Source organism: Triticum urartu, chromosome 5 (assembly GCF_003073215.2).
Source record: "Triticum urartu cultivar G1812 chromosome 5, Tu2.1, whole genome shotgun sequence".
NCBI classification, from domain to species: Eukaryota; Viridiplantae; Streptophyta; class Magnoliopsida; order Poales; family Poaceae; genus Triticum; species Triticum urartu.
In genome coordinates this window covers 192,856,207-192,870,795 of record NC_053026.1, presented here as the reverse complement: position 1 = coordinate 192,870,795, position 14,589 = coordinate 192,856,207, and positions in this window count along the sequence as shown.

The following is a 14,589-nucleotide window of genomic DNA, read 5'->3' as shown; positions in this document are numbered from 1 at the left end:
AGGATGGCCGCACCGCTACTCCATCACTCGCTCCTGCTGGCTCTTCATCTCACGCGCACCGCGCTCCCATGGAGGCATGGGCCGCGCTCATCGCGGCGAACGAGCTCCTGCATTACCGCCCCGTCGACTACGTCTCTGAGGAGTGGCTCGACCGCGTCGCCGAGCTTGTCTGTGCCGCGGGGGGCTCTCTGGCGCCGTCCCACTCTTTGCCTCACCCTCAATAGGCCATGGGCGACGGGGCTCGTGACGTGCCTCCACCGCCTCGACCCCAAGATGGTGCCTTGGCGCCAAGGCGCGCGCCTCCGCGGCGTGATCCGCCGCGCCCGGTGCCCGCACGTGAAGAAAGGAGCTCCCAAGAAATCCCGCGGCCGCGAGAAGCTGCACCAGCACTCCCCGCGCCACCTCATCAAGACCACGCGCTGCCTGCAGTGGCACAGCGCGGACCTCGCCAAGACCAAGCTCCGCCCCGGAAATGGGCCCCGGCAACCACTGCAGGCTGCCGCGGCTTCACCCCTAAGCTGCGCAGTGTTGCTTGGCCAGGAAAGTTCAAGCCAGATCTGCCTCCTCGGTATGACGGCACCGCCGACCCCGCGGAGTTCCTGCAGCTCTATGAGTTGAGCATCGAAGCGGCCAACGGCGACGAAAAAGTCATGGTGAAGTGGTTTCCCATGGCTCTCAAGGATGGAGCCCGCTCCTGGCTCCTGAACCTGCAGCACGGCTCGATCTCCTCCTGGGACGAGATGCGCGACCGCTTCATAGCCAACTTCCAAGGCACTCGTGACCGCCCACCGGTCGCGGGGGACCTATGCCGCATCAAGCAACAGCCAGGAGAGACCCTCCAGAAGTACATCCAGCACTTCAACAGCACCCGCCTCAGGATCCCCAAGGTCACAGACGAGGCGATCATCTCTGCGTTTTCCGACGGCGTCCGCGAGATCAAGATGAAGGAAGAGCTGGCAATCCATGAGGAGCTTTGAACATCTCAGGAGCTGTTCAACCTGGCGACCAGGTGCGCAAGAGCTGAGGAAGGGCGCCTCTCTCTCCTTGAGCTACTAGCCGCAGGAGTGGAGGAAAAGAAGGCCAAGGCCAAGGACGTGAAGCGCAAAGAGGCAGTAGTGCTCGCAGCAGAGCACGACACCAAGTGAGGCAGAGATCAGCCTGAGTCATCCAAGAACGGACGCCCATTCTGTGCCTTCCACAATTTGAACACCCACAACACCAGCAACTGTCAAGAGCTTACAGCCAGTCGGGAAGGATGCTTCGGCTGACGCCACGAGCGCAATGACCGGGGCTACGACTGCGAAGGAGGATGCGGAGGCGGACGCTGGGACGACCGTGGCCCACGCCAGGAGTGGCGTGACCGGCCTCATGAGGACCGCTGGCAGGACCAACCTCACGAAGGCGCTTGGAGGGACCCGCCTCGTGAGGATCGCCCCCAGGGCAACGTTGGTCTTCCCCCGTTGCCGCCGCCAAGGAGGAACAACGACCATCACCAGGACGAGGGGGCTGGGGGCTTCCACGAGCCGCGCGCGGTCGCTTGCATCTTGGGCGGTGCTCAGGCCTCAAGTTCTCAGGGCATCTTCAAACAGTTCGCTTGCGAGGTGAACGCGGCACTCCCCAAGCTCGAGGCTACGCGCCTGCTCCGGTGGTCCCAATGCGCCTTCACCTTCAGCTCGGCCGACCAGCTCAAGTGCGCAGCCACCGCTGGCACACTCCCTATGTTGTGCTCCCCAGTCATCAGCAATGTGCAAGTCACCAAGACTCTCATCGACGGAGGCGCAGGGCTCAACGTCCTATCCGCCGACACGTTCGACAACCTCCAAGTGCCCTATGAGCAGCTCCAGCCAACCAAGCCTTTCTCAGGAGTAACTGATGGTTCCACCACACCAATAGGGCAAGTACGCCTGCCTGTCACCTTTGGGAAACGCAAGAATTACCGCACCAAGCTCATCGACTTCGACGTCGTGCACATCCGCCTGCCGCACAATGCCATCCTCGGGTATCCAGCCCTGGCCAAGTTCATGGTAGTCACTCACCACAGCTACAATGTTCTCAAGATGCCAGGAAGTGGGGGGATCATCACGGTCCCATGTGAAGAGAGGGATGCGGTGTGCTCCCTTGAGTGCGCCTTCCAAGCTGCGGCAATCGACAACCCTGACAGCAGAAGTGAAGGCCCTCCGAAGACCATCCCCAAGAAGAAGCAATCGCACCGTGCAGGACCCCAAGAAGATGGCGTCGCATCAGGAGCCTCGTCAGGATCGGCGCCCGCTCCAGGGGCGCCTCCCTCCACCGCATAGGAAAGCGCGCCCGGTGCCCTCCTCAGGCAAGGCTCGAGGGCTCTCTTCTGGAGGGCCTCAGACCTTGTCAGTCTCACGAGGGAGGCACTTGGGCACCACTTGGAAGCATGCCTCATGGCACGTGTTCCTCAGTAGAGCATGGAGCAAGGAATGCCCACCACCCAGGAGTTCATCACCAAGACCACCCAGGAACTACAAGACGCAAGAGCCATGCGTGGCGACAGCCGCTCATAGAGTGTGGCTCACCAACCAGGCGAGGGTGCTGAGCTGCGCGCCTGCGTGGACATCCCAGGGCTCAACATGGCCGCATCTCAGGAACGCTTCTAGCCATCACGCGCGGGCCACTGTGAGGGTCCACCACACAGCTTCGTTCGCATGCCCTTCGGCTTTCCGAGCATGGTGTCGGCCCATCGGCACAATGCGTGGCAAGTCCTGGCAGCTCAGGAGGCCAGGTTCCACGCCGTTCTGGAGGAGATGGTGATGGCCTTCAGGGAACCTCCTAAGCTCCCAGAGCCTCCCGAGGCTCAGGGTCCCGGTGGCTTATGAGGAGTCATTCCTTCAACGCGTGGCTTTAGCTGCACCAGCTCTACTTTGTCTATAGACCCAGGTGACATCTTCCAAGTTCATTTAAGATGGGAGCGCCCCTCGGGCTGCACTATTCCCAGGCCACGTGGGTCCGTCTCTGTGGCATGTATCCTTTCTGCTTATGTTTCTAAGCTTACCTCGCTGGGGGCGCCCCTCGGGCTGCATCATCCCCATGCCGCTCGGGCCAGACCCAGTGGCATGTACCTTCCTTCATTTATCTTAGGCAATATGCACTTCATGCTTAACCTGTCAACTGCTATCACCTGCTCGATCATCACCTCCCTCGGGGCCCCTACACAAGCACGACGCTGGTGCATGGGTCCGTCCCTGCCACGACCGACAAATCTGAGTGGTCGAGCTCTGGCTCGCGGCACGCGCCATGCACGTCACCTCACCAGGCCCTCAGTGCCTTCACTTCATCCAGACCAACTAGCGGTTGGCAGTTGTCAGTAATGGCAAACCATGTTTCTTCTTATGCCTGTTCACAGGAACCCCGCGGGAAGGATAGCAGGCGGCACCGCGAGTCTCCTTCCCTCTCGTGCGACTCGCTTGCGCGTTAAAAGGGGGGCTCCTGAGCATCGCGCCTCATGAGCTCTTACTGGATCTCCAGCCCTCACCCTCTGGCCTTGACCACGGGATCACGACCTGGCATACCAGCGGTGGCTGAGCTCACTCGAGGGCCGGGACCTGAGGACGTAGAGCATTAAGAGGAGCTCGGGAGAAGTAAAACTCGCATGGGACGACCTAGCTATGTCGCGTAAGTTGGTGCGCAGCCCTAGCGCAACATTAGGAATCACCGCGAAGTCATCAAGATAAGTCTCGCCCTCGGATTAGCAAAATATTTGGGCCTAATAGTCACTCACACCATGCCGCAACCCCTTTGCGGCCAAGTCATCTACCTTTCTTTCCTTGCCATGGCCGCTTGGGCGCTAAGGGGGACCTCCTGAGCATCGCGCCTCATGGGCTCTTACTGGACCTCGGGCTGCGCACCTCCTGGCCTTGACCACGGCATCGCGACCTGGCATACCAGAGACGACTGTAGCCGCCTTGGGACCAGGACCCGTCAGCGTAGAGCAACAAGCTATCATGAGGAAAGAAAGGGGAGGCCGAGCCTTAACGGGACACGTGTTCGTCAAATCTTCATAACAAGGACAAAAGGTACAAAGGCATTGCAGATCATTACATGCCCCCAGGGGGTGATTCATGATTCTTCGCAGGAAACAAAAGCTGATGCTAAGGGGGATCCTATCTACATCCTCCCGTGGCGGACGCCATCATCAACAGTGGGCCACGGGAGGCCGGTGCCAACCCCATCCAGATCAGCGGCGGCGGTGGCTGGACGCCGCAGCCTTGCCCCGGGCACGGCGAGAGCTCGAGGGGACATAGCTGTCGTCGTCGTCTCCGGAGTCTCGTAGAGCTCAGGAGAACTGCTGGACTCCCAAGGGCAGTTGCTGCTGGAGTAGTCACGGGCGGAGCGCGCATCAGCCTCGCGCTCTTCTCCAGAGCAGCACTCCAGGCGGTGGCCCTCGGCGTCGAAGACCTTGAAGAGAAGCATGGAGGTGTCGTCGTACTCGAAGTGGATCGCGAGGGCACCCCTCGCGCGACAGATCCGTGCAATCTCGCCCCATCCGCGAGTCATGAAGATTTTGCCAATGGGGACCGCTTCGATCTTCGCTCTGATCGCTGGAGCGCCACAATCGGCATGCTGCAGCCAGAACTCGAGAGGCCCCCTCGGCGGCATCACGTCGGAGAAGAACCGTGGGAGGCGGATCCAGGAGTTCAGAGGCGTCGGCGTCCACAGCACCAGCTGATACGTCTCCAACGTATCTACTTTTCCAAACACTTCTGCCCTTGTTTTGGACTCTAACTTGCATGATTTGAATGGAACTAACCCGGACTGACGCTGTTTTCAGCAGAATTACCATGGTGTTATTTATGTGTAGGAGCAAACGTTCTCGGAATGACCTCGTGGGCCCCCTATTGCATCTCCGACTCCAACTCCACCTCCATATATTGAGTTTCGGGGAGAAAAAAATCAGAGAGAAGAAATCATCACGTTTTACGATACGGAGCCGCCACCAAGCCCTAAAACCTCTCGGGAGGGCTGATCCGGAGTCCGTTCGGGGCTCCGGAGAGGGGAATCCGTCGCCATTGTCATCATCAACCATCCTACATCACCAATTTCATGATGCTCACTGCCGTGCGTGAGTAATTCCATCGTAGGCTTGCTGGATGGTGATGGGTTGGATGGGATCTATCATGTAATCATGTTAGTTTTGTTAGGGTTTGATCCCTAGTGTCCACTATGTTCTGAGATTGATGTTGCCATGACTTTGCTATGCTTAATGCTTGTCACTAGGGCCCGAGTGCCATGATTTCAGATCTGAACCTATTATGTTTTCATCAATATATGAGTGTTCTTGATCCTATCTTGCAAGTCTATAGTCACCTATTATGTGTTATGATCCGTTAACCCCAAAGTGACAATAATAGGGATACTTACCGGTGATGACCGTAGTTTGAGGATTTCATGTATTCACTATGTGTTAATGCTTTGTTCCGGTTCTCTATTAAAAGGAGGCCTTAATATCCCTTAGTTTCCGTAAGGACCCTGCTGCCACGGCAGGGTAGGACAAAAGATGTCCTGCAAGTTCTTTTCCATAAGCACGTATGACTATATTCGGAATACATGCCTACATTATATCAATGAACTGGAGCTAGTTCTGTGTCACCCTAGGTTATGACTGTTACATGATGAACCGCATCCGGCATAATTCTCCATCACCGATCCATTGCCTACGAGCTTTTCATATATTGTTCTTCGCTTATTTACTTTTCCGTTGCTATTGCTATCATCACTACAAAATACCAAAAACACTACTTTTACTACTGTTACCTTTTGCTACCGTTACCACTACTATCATATTACTTTGCTACTAAACACTTTGCTGCAGATATTAAGTTTCCAGGTGTGGTTGAATTGACAACTCAGCTGCTAATACTTGAGAGTATTCTTTAGCTACCCTTGTGTCGAATCAATAAATTTGGGTTGAATACTTTACCCTCGAAAACTGTTGCGATCCCCTATACTTGTGGGTTATCAAGACTATTTTCTGGCGCCGTTGCCGGGGTGCATAGCTATATTCTTTGAGTCACTTGGGATATATATCTGCTTATCATTATGAAGAACTTGAGATATCCAAAAACCAAGATCTATCCCTCAACTACGAGGGGAGGTAAGGAACTGCCATCTAGCTTTGCACTTGATACAACTTCTGTTTTGAGTAAGCTTGCGACACCTACACCTGCTTCTGCTATTCATTCTGATATGTCCCATGTTATTGATGATGCCACTTCTGCTATGCATGATACTTATGATGAAACTACCTCTATGCCTGATACTACTATGCCACTTAGTGCTTTTCTTGATGAACAACTTGCTAGGGCTAGAGAAATTGAAAATATTGAATATGATGATAATGATGAAAGTGATGATGAAGAACCACTTGCCATTCCTAAGGGTTATGTTTTTGATCAAGATGCTTCTTTAGCTATTTTAGCTTGCAGAAATAGAACTGAACTTAAAAGATTATTAGCTAATGGAGTAAGCATTCTCTAAATGCTAGAATGAAACCTGACCCTGCTTTTGCTACTTCACCTATCTTTGTTACTGATAAGGATTATGAATTCTCTGTTGATCCTGATATAATTACTTTGGTTGAATCTGATCCTTTTTATGTTTATGAATCTGAAACTGTTGTGGCACATCTTACTAAACCGAATGATATAGCTACCCTATTCACTAAAGATGAGAGAACTCGCTACTTTTATATCCTTAAAATATTTCCATTCTCATTAAAGGGTGATGCTAAGATACGGTTTAATTCTCTTGATCCTTTTTGTGTGCGTAGTCCCCGGGATATGATTTACTACTTCTCTGCTAAATATTTCCCTGCTCATAAGAAACAAGCTGCTTTAAGGGATATATATATATAATTTTGTGCAAATTGAAGAAGAGAGTCTCCCACAAGCTTGGGGGAGGCTTCTCCAATTACTTAATGCTTTGCCTGATCATCCTCTTAATAAAAATGAAATACTTGATATCTTTATAATGGACTAACCGATGCCTCCAGAGATTACCTGTATAGTTGTGCTGGTTCTGTTTTCAGGGAAAGAACACCGGATGAAGCTGAAATTCTATTGAATAATATGTTGACAAATGAAAATAATTGGACACCTCCGGAGCCAATTCCTGAGCCTATTCCTAAACCAACTCCGAAGAAGAGGGGTATTCTATTTCTCAGTCCTGAAGATATGCAAGAGGCAAAGAAATCTATGAAAGAAAAGGGTATTAAAGCTGAAGATGTTAAGAATTTACCTCCTATTGAAGAAATACATGGTCTTAATTTACCGCCTGTTGAAAAAACATATGATCGAAATCCTTTACCTATTGAAGAAACTCATGGTCTTGATAACCCGACACAGGTAATAAAGTTAAATTATCTCTATATATATGATAAAGTTGTAATCCCATTTACTAAAATTTCTAGCCCATGCTTAGATGAGTTTCATAAATTTATGGCTAAGCAAGAAAATTTTAATGCTTATTTTGGTAGACAATTCAAATATGCTTGGACACTTGGGTGATTATATGGCTAATGTCAAAGGTGAACTTAAACTTATTAGTAAACATGCTTCTATGGTAACCACTCAAGTAGAACAAGTACTTAAAGCTCAAGATGATTTGCTCAATGAATTGAATAATAAGAATAATGATAATGCTGTTAGAGTTATGACTAGAGGTGGTAGAATGACTCAGGAACCTTTGTATCCTGAAGGCCATCCTAAGAGTTGAGCAAGATTCTCAGAGAAATAATTTAGATGCACCTAGTTCTTCTAAAAAGAAGAAAAAGAAAAATGATAGGACTTTGCATGCTTCTAGTGACCCTATTGTTGAAACACCTGAGAATCCAAATGATATTTCTATTTCTGATGCTGAAACACAACCTGGTAATGAAACTGAAACTAGTGATAGTGTTAATAATAATGTTCATGATGATGCTCCACCTAGTAATGATAATGATATAGAAATTGAACCTGCTGTTGATCTTGATAACCCACAATCAAAGAATCAACGTTTTGATAAGAAAGACTTCGTTGCGAGGAAACATGGTAAAGAAAGAGAGCCTTGGGTTCAGAAACCCATGCCCTTTCCTCCCAAACCATCCAAGAAAAAGGATGATGAGGATTTTGAGCGCTTTGCTGAAATGATTAGACCTATCTTTTTGCGTATGCGATTAACTAATATGATCAAAACCAATCCTTATGCTAAGTATATGAAAGATATTATTACAAATAAAAGAAAGATATCGGAAGCTGAAATTTCCAACATGCTTGCTAATTATACTTTTAAGGGTGGAATACCAAAGAAACTTGGAGATCCAGGAGTACCCACTATACCATGCTCCATTAAAAGAAACTATGTTAAAACTGCTTTATGTGATCTTGGAGCTGGTGTTAGTGTTGTGCCTCTCTCATTATATCGTAGATTTGATTAGAATAAGTTGACACCTACTGAAATATCTTTGCGAATGGCTGATAAATCAACTGCTATACCTGTCGGTATTTGTGAGGATGTGCATGTTGTAGTTGCAAATGTTACTATTTTAATGGACTTTGTTATTCTTGATATTCCCGAGGATGATAGTATGTCTATTATTCTTGGAAGACCCTTTTTGAATACTGCAGGGGTTGTTATTGATTTCACTAAAGGCAATGTCACTTTTCATGTTAATGGTAATGAGCACACGATACACTTTCCGAGGAAACAACCTCAAGTTCATAGTATCAACTCTATTGGAAAAATTCCATCGATTATATTTGGAGGTTTTGAATTTCCTCTTCCTACTGTCAAGAAGAAATATGATATTCTTATTATTGGGGATGTGCATATCCCCGTTGAGGTAACATAGTGTTATTCGAAATTTCTCCGGTTCCATGTTATTCGGAATGAGTTCATTAACAAGACTTGATCAACCTTGTTAGTGGATTCCTTTTGATGATCATGAGATGGATGAAACTAGAAGGCACAACCTTCTGTATCCCACTTTTACTTTTTGTTATTTATATTAAATAAAATAAAAATAAGTATCTGTCTCTCTGTTATCTAATTATCCGTACAATATAAAAATACCTCAAAAATAAAAGTTCTCCAAATGCCCTGAAAATTAAATATGATTTTTTTAGAATATTTGAGGATTTATGGAACTGAGAACACACCAGGGGCCCAACCACCTGCACACGAGGGTGGAGGGCGCGCCCACCCCTCTAGGGCGCGCCCCTGCCTCGTGGGCCCACGGTGGCCCTCCTCCACTTATCCTTTCACCCATACACTCCTTCTTCCTCCCCCAAACACGAATAACCAGCTCAAACCCGAGTCCAAGCTTGTTTTGCTGTGATTTTCGATCTCCTTGCTCAAAGCACCTCTCACAAAACTGCTTGGGGAGATTGTTCCTTGGTATGTGACTCCCCCATTGGTCCAATTAGTTTTTGTTCTAGTGTTTTACTCATTGCAAATTTTTGCTGCTTAGGTGACCCTGTTCTTGAGCTTGCATGTCAAATTTATATGGTCAAAAGTAGTTTTGATGCATGATATAGGCCCTAGGCACTTGTACGAGTAGTTACTATCAATATTATTGAGTTTGGTTTACTTTTATTTTGAAGTTACTAAAAATTTCATAATTTTTCAGAAAATGATGAGGAGATTATTGAGGGACTCATCGAGCCAAAGCTCGAAGGAAAAGGCACCGAAGCCTAAGTATAATTTGCCGCGTACCACGGAGGTTCGGGCGTGTGAATGGCCTTCCGAGGATTTCTTGAGAGCAGCCGGGATTTATGAAGATTTTCATGAATTGGCTCATAATCCAGGCCTCATCGCTTTCCTCCACGACCAATGCGATCAGTATCTATTACTCACAAATACCTTTGTGCAAAACTTTCATTTTCATTCTAGGAACTCACCACCTACGGTGGAGTTTCATTTATATGATGAGCATAAGGAGATGTCACTTTATGATTTTTGTCGGATTTGTTTAGTCCCTTTTGAGGGAAAGACAGAAGAACCACATCGTGATGATGTGGAGGGATTTATTGACACTATCACTGTAGGGGAAACAAGGAAGGTTTCTGATGCACGAATCACTAGCATACATTTTTTGGTTTTACGTTACTTTGCATTATTTGCTAGTCGTTGCTTAATTGGTCACGGAAACTGTGGAAACCTTAATATCCCTGATATTATTATTTTGCTCCAAGGTTTATACAGTGATAACACTTTTAGTATGGGTGGTATTATTGCTAAACGGTTAAGTCTGAACCGTACAAAGGGCGCCATCTTTGGAGGCATCTATGATTCACACCTAGCTGCACATTTAACATACCTATTAGGCATGCTGAGAAGGAAGAAAAAGTGATGCCTCGTGTTTATCTAGATTATAAAAGTATGGTAGCACATGGTTTTATTATTAAGAATAGGGCAGGAGAGCTTAAATATCAATTGTTCTTTAATAAACATCACCCTGAGACTATTACCCTGCCTGCTCCTTCTTTGTTTGATCTATCTTCAGGCACGTACCTTGTTCCGTTGAAGGCTATTCAAGCCTACCGGAACCCTGCGCCAGCTGTGGAGCCAGATCCAGAACCACAATTTGATCCCTCACGACAGTCTAATTACTAGTGGGATCCGGAGATGATTGCCAGCTAGTGGCAATCGGAGCCTTCCTCTTCTTCATCACAGTACGACCCCAACTATTATTATGGATATCCGCCAGGCCAGCCGTGGCCATAGACCAACTTAGGCCAAAAGCCTAAGCTTGGGGGGGTACGTATTTCCCACCAACATTACATTTATGTTCACACACTCATTGCTAGACGTCGGTGCTCATACTTTTTCATTATATCATCCATGCTAGTTCATTTTCCTTTTTTATGCTTTCTTCTTGTGTGTTGAATAAACCTTAAGAAAAACCAAAAAAAATTTGTTGTAGCTTTTAATTAGTTTGCTTTCCATGCTTGTAGTAGTAATTAAAAAGAAAACCCAAAAATATTTCCTGTTCTTCTTGTTGGGAGCTTTCCCGTATAAATAGTTTTATTTCTTTTATTTTCTTTGGGGGTCGATAGGAGAAGACCATAATTAAATTGTTGAAGTGGCTCTTATATGCATTATTGTTGATCTAACAAAAGAGGCCATATTGCCTTGTCTTCTCCTGTTTATTGAATGTCTTCAGATTCCAGCTTAGTCCAATGCACGTGCACTATTATTATTATTCACATTGTTTGGTCGTGCAAGTGAAGGGCAATTATGATGATATATGATGGACTGGCTGAGATGAGAAAAGCTGGTATGAACTCGACCTCTTTTGTTTTTGTAAATATGATTAGTTCATCGTTCCTGATTCAGCCTATTATGAATAAACATGTTTGCAATGACAACTAGAGATCATAGTTTCTTGTGCCATGCTTGATTAGCTATGAGTTATAATGGTTTACCTTGCGTGCCAACATGCTATTGAGATAGTTATGATGTGGTATGATAGGGTGGTATCCTCCTCTGAATGATTTAAGTGACTTGACTTGGCACATGTTCACACATGTAGTTGAAACAAAATCAACATACCCTTCATGATATTTATGTTCATGGTGGATTATATCCTACTCATGCTTGCATTCGGTGTTGATTAATTTTACTGCATGTTCATGACTGTTGTCGCTCTCTAGCTGGTCACTTCCCAGTCTTTTGCTAGCCTTCACCTGTACTAAGCGGGAATACTGCTTGTGCATCCAATCCCTTAAACCCCAAAGTTATTCCACATGAGTCCACTATACCTACCTATATACGGTATCTACCTGCCATTCCAAGTAAATTTGTATGTGCCAAACTCTAAACCTTCAAATAAATATCCTGTTTTGTATGCTCGAATAGCTCATGTATCAACTAGGGCTGTTTGTATGTTCCATGTTAGGTGGGTTATTCTCAAGAGGAGTGGACTCCGCTCCTCACTCACGAGATAAATGGCTGGTTACCGGGATGCCCAGTCCCATGCTTTATGCAAACTAAATCAAAATAATTGCAAACAAAACTCCCCCTGGGACTCTTGTTAGTTGGAGGCACTCGTTGTTTAGAGCAAGCCATGGATTGATGCTTGTTGGTGGAAGGGGGAGTATAAACTTTACCATTCTGTTTGGGAACCGCCTATAATGTGTGTAGCATGGAAGATATCGCCATCTCTTGGTTGTTATGTTGACAATGAAAGTATACCGCTCAAAATATTATTCACCTATGTTTCAAAACCGAGCTCTGGCTCCTCTACAAATCCCTGCTTCCCTCTGCGAAGGGCCTATCTATTTACTTTTATGCTGAGTCATCATCCTCTTATTAAAAAGCACTAGCTGGAGAGCACCGCTGTCATTTGCATTCATTGCTGTTAGTTTACATTGAGTATGACTTGACTGGATCTCTTTTACCATGAATTACAATGTCTAGTCAGTCCTTGGTCTTTAAAGGTGCTCTGCATTTATGTTTTGCAGTCTCAGAAAGGCTTAGCGAGATACCATCCTGTTATATCATATTATGATTGTTTTGAGAAAGTGTTGTCATCTGAGATTTATTATTATGCCTCGCTAGTTGATTATGCTATTGATATGAGTATACTTGAGACCTATGCGTTATTGCAAATGTGGTTAGTTATAATCTTTGCTGAAAACTTGAATGCTGGCTTTACATATTTACAACAACAAGAGCAAACAGAGTTTGTAAAAGTTTTTCTTTATCACTTTCAGTTTCTCAACTGAATTGCTTGAGGACAAGCAAAGGTTTAAGCTTGGGCGAGTTGATACGTCTCCAACGTATCTACTTTTCCGAACACTTTTGTCCTTGTTTTGGACTCTAACTTGCATGATTTGAATGGAACTAACCCGGACTGACGCTGTTTTCAGCAGAATTACCATGGTGTTACTTATGTGCAGGAGCAAACGTTCTCGGAATGACCTGAAACTTCACGGAGCGACTTTTTCAGAAAAGAAGAAAAATACCTGCAAAAGATGGAGGCCAGGGGGCCCACCACCTTGCCAAGAGGGTGGGGGCGTGCCTGCCCCCCTAGGGCGCGCCCCCCTACCTCGTGGGCCCCCTGTTGCCTCTCCGACTCCAACTCCACCTCCATATATTGAGTTTTTGGGAGAAAAAAATCAAAGAGAAGAAATCATCACGTTTTACGATACGGAGCTGCCGCCAAGCCCTAAACCCTCTCGGGAGGGCTGATCTGGAGTCCGTTCGGGGCTCCGGAGAGGGGAATCCGTCGCCATCGTCATCATCAACCATCCTCCATCACCAATTTCATGATGCTCACCACCGTGCGTGAGTAATTCCATCGTAGGCTTGCTGGACGGTGATGGGTTGGATGGGATCTATCGTGTAATCGAGTTAGTTTTGTTAGAGTTTGATCCCTAGTGTCCACTATGTTCTGAGATTGATGTTGCTATGACTTTGCTATGCTTAATGCTTGTCACTAGGGCACGAGTGCCATGATTTCAGATCTAAACCTATTATGTGTTCATCAATATATGAGTGTTCTTGATCCTATCTTGCAAGTCTATAGTCACCTATTATGTGTTATGATCCGTTAACCCCGAAGTAACAATAATCGGGATACTTACCGGTGATGACTGTAGTTTGAGGAGTTCATGTATTCACTATGTGTTAATGCTTTATTCCGGTTCTCTATTAAAAGGAGGCCTTAATATCCCTTAGTTTCTGTAAGGACCCCGCTACCACGGGAGGGTAGGACAAAAGATGTCATGCAAGTTCTTTTCCATAAGCACGTATGACTATATTCGGAATACATGCCTACATTATATCAATGAACTGGAGCTAGTTCTGTGTCACCCTAGGTTATGACTGTTACATGATGAACCGCATCTGGCATAATTCTCCATCACCGATCCATTGCCTATGAGCTTTTCATATATTGTTCTTCCCTTATTTACTTTTCCGTTGTTATTGCTATCATCACTACAAAATACCAAAAACACTACTTTTACTACTCTTACCTTTTGCTACCTTTACCACTACTATCATATTACTTTGCTACTAAACACTTTGTTGCAGATATTAAGTTCCCAGGTGTGGTTGAATTGACAACTCAGCTGCTAATACTTGAGAGTATTCTTTGGATCCCCTTGTGTCGAATCAGTAAATTTGGGTTGAATACTTTACCCTCGAAAACTGTTGTGATCCCCTATACTTGTGGGTTATCACCAGCCCGCGCGAGGAGTCCGTGGCGTGGACGGCCCACGTCGCCGTGGCGCGGCGACCCCGGGTGCGGCGTGGGTGACGCTTCTCGCCACTTCGTCCTCCCAAGCTTACGGCTTGGGCGTACAGCGGTAGTGGGTACCCCGGTGGAGGCCGCTCGCACAAAGGCCTCGCCACCACCTGCATCGCCGCCTCACCACGGCGATGGATCGACCTCTTCTTAGGCGGAAGTGGCTCCGGGGCATCCCGGGGGGCTTTCCCCTTCTCCTCGGCGGAGAACCTTCTGATGGGTGCCATTGGAACAAGCAGTGGAGCAAGAAGGAGGAAGCAAGCAAGGAAGAGATGAGCAACGGGGGCTCCACCCGCCTCCCCATTTATAGCAAGAGAAGGCCAGCCGGCGTC